Below are 3,469 nucleotides of genomic sequence, written 5' to 3' on the forward strand. Positions count from 1 at the left end.
GCTGCCGGCCAGGGTCAAACCACGACAGACCACCTTCCTGATAACCAATTCCAGTATTCTGGCTGAGTTTATCCTTTCTGCAATCAGGATGCTTGGTTAGGAGATGCTGGCCAACATAACCAGAGGTATCCAAAGAAGCCTGGCATCAGAGTCAAAGTCTGCTTCTCTCCTTCCCTTCTCTCACTATGCTATAAGGCTCTCTGTTCTACAGCCTTTGCTAAGCTTTCAAGGGCAATGCTTCAGGGCTTCCTAGTGTCATGGCATGCTACACCCACTGCTGAGGCTGGAACACCCCCAAAACCAGAAATACCACACCAGCAGGGTCTGCACCTAACACCCTGCAATATTCAGGCTGATTGGGTGCACTGATGCAAGAAGGATGAGCAGGTGAAAACTCCTTTGTGAAAATTTCTTGTTTCAGTCCAAAATGTCAATAGTAAGAAATGTCTATCACGTTCAGTAACATCATAGCTAAGTACGGTTCTTTCCCTCTCTCTCTTTTCACCATGTTTATCGCACTCACAACCTAAAGACAGCAGTAGGGATTAAATGTACATCAGCTGAGGATGGCAGCCTTATCTTTCAGTGTTCTCCTCACTCCCTCGAGAAAAGGACTGTCCATCCACAACACTGCTCGAGAACAAAGAGAAAACAAATGAATGCAAATCTATGAACAGCTCTACAAAGAGTTGATTTTATTTCACCTGTGAAAGTTAGGCCTGTCCGCTTCTTATCTCCAACCATAAAGGGACAAAAATGTAATATACACATAAAATATCACATTCACCTTCGAATAATCCTTAGCTATTTGTAGAAGAGTAAGTTGTAAGAATGGCTACTTGTAGGATGAGGATTTTGAGAGCTTGAGTTGAAGATTGCAAAAGGAAGAAGAGAGAACAAATGGAGAAATTAAGATAGGAACTGAAAGATGCTGAATTATTTCTAAATGAGAATATGCAGTATCAGAAGGAATCAAGAAACTAAATTGCTAGGATACCTCAGAAGGTCAGGGCACAGAATACTAGGCAGGTGAGTATTCTGAATACATCAAGATAAGTGAAGATACTGTATGGGGATAGCTGATTTCATAGAGATGCTGGGAACAGACATATCTGAAATTTCTGAACAGAATACTGTGCCACACTCCTCAGAGGTCCATTCATCTGAGCTGTATGACTCTTCTGTTCTTGGTGTGAAAAATCATGTTCTAAAGAGCAAAGTAATGTCCCATCTAACCCACAAAAGTGGCTTTTATGCAGCCTGTGATTCTTTTGTACTACATGTTTCTCCCCATTAAGTTTCTCTCCAAATGCGGAGCTCAATACACAACACAGTAGTAAGTTCTGAATTGATAATTTTCCATGGAGATTAGACTTTCCGTCGCTCTGACGATACCAGGCTTCAGAATTAGATGGGCTGGTTTTAGCAAGTGGATTTCCTACAGACTGCTGCTGAATGGCACTGCACATAGGCACAATGATATCAGTGTAACTTCACTGGATAGAGGCTTTCTTTTTGTTCAGCTTCCTGTTCCTGCCTACAGCTTTTAGGAATTACTATAATACGTTAATCAGTAACATTATTTAACATTTCCCAGAATATATTTCTGAGAACTATACATATTTTATGCCAGACTCTACAAGGATTAGCAAAGAATATAGGAAAAAGCATACGGAAGCACCAGTAATATACTGTTCTTGTAGCTCCTAGAGAACCTTCATAGGCAAGAGAATGGATTTTACTAAGCGTTATACAAAAGCAGAACACAAGGAGTCCCTCACTTGACTGCCTTACACAGTAATCTGCATTAACAGACTTAAACTGCTGATTCAAGCTATATCCAGAACTCCTGGTAGGTAAATGTGTGTTTACACACATGCTAGTTATGATGCTAACTATCTTTGTGACAGTCAGAAAATTAGAAAGAGATTTTATCATTATTCTCCCCGTGATGAATTTCAGAACTACCCTGAGTAGGATAAACTGCAATAAACAAATGCATGTTTGCAGAGTGTGGGACTCGGATTCAGGTCAAATCTTTCTTCACCTACAAAATAACTCTTGAAATGGTCTGAAGCTGGTTCAGCCAGGCAAAGGCAAAGCCAAATTACTATGTGGCACCATCCACCCCCAGAAGCAGCTCTCCCTGGAGTACAAGAACCAACGGATGCTCTTACTAGAGCAGCTCATCCCAGCTTGACTTTGTCCTTAAATCATCATTTTTAGACTCAACGAGACACAAAACTTAATACAACTTTTCCTTCAGCCCCCAAGAACTGAGCATTACATTGGGGAGGCTAAAGAAGGGGGGAAATACCTTCTCTGGCACCATATATTGTTAATCCTATTACTCCCAAGTGGATCAATGCTAAGTTACTATAAGATTTGGGGTTTTTTTTAACTGTATTTAATGTACAGAGTAAACTGACTCCTAATGAAACAATTAATTTTGAGTTGAAACCAAGTAACTTCAGCTAAGGGTGCACTAAGTCACTGGTAAACATAGTGCAATTTCTGTAGAAAAATCAAAAGGGTTCTCTCATTGTTACGAATTTGCTCTGGGAGCTCTGTGCTGAAGCACAGAAACTGAATCAGATCATGTATTTGGCCAATACAGAACATGAAGGGCAGACAGGGAGAAGATAATGAAACATATCCTTCAAACAGTAACACTGGAGAGTATTTGAATGGAATAACAACGCCAAGCACTCATGAAACTTCGTAGCTTTACCGTCTTTTCGGTAAAACACATATACTGTATTGAAACAAATCACAGAACGTTCACTGGCAGCCACATTTTCTAATGAGTTCTGTAACACAAAAGATGAAAAGATCATCTTTCCCGCCTGTCTGGACTTAAATTACTTACATTTGATGAATAATTTTTAAAACATCGGTACGCCAATTGCGTTATGAATGATCATAATTTTCAGATGTTTTTAATTTGCACTTGGAGATAAAAATACGCAAACCTATGGCAATATTTTTACACGCAGATAACAAACATGCCGCTTCTACTGATCATCACATTGATTTAGTGTAGAGATGTTCATGTATCATTACATAATTTCATTTAATGTTTGTTATGTCTATGGGTAAGATGTCTTATTCCATTTAATATGTTACATCTGAGTAAAGGCCAGCGGATTTCATAAAAAAGACATGTTCTGCCTAATACATTGTTAGTAATAGCTCAGTTTCCCTATTTCCCCTTAGATTTTGAACACAAAGTATAATATTCTACATTTCTTGAGAGCATGCATGCAGCTGAAACACACATATTTGCATAAGCTGCAACACTTAGTGAATGGCAAAAGCCATGCAAACCACTGAGCACGAGGAATACACTGTGGATAATGGAGAGGAAAAACAGAAGAGATGGAAGGGAAAAATAAACCATGCATCCATGAAAGCAATGGCAGGCACTGGTGGAAGCGTGAGCACCTCAAGGCATAGAGAAAAAAAGGAC

Source organism: Apaloderma vittatum, unplaced genomic scaffold, assembly GCF_000703405.1.
Source record: "Apaloderma vittatum isolate BGI_N311 unplaced genomic scaffold, ASM70340v1 scaffold43032, whole genome shotgun sequence".
Taxonomy (NCBI): Eukaryota; Metazoa; Chordata; class Aves; order Trogoniformes; family Trogonidae; genus Apaloderma; species Apaloderma vittatum.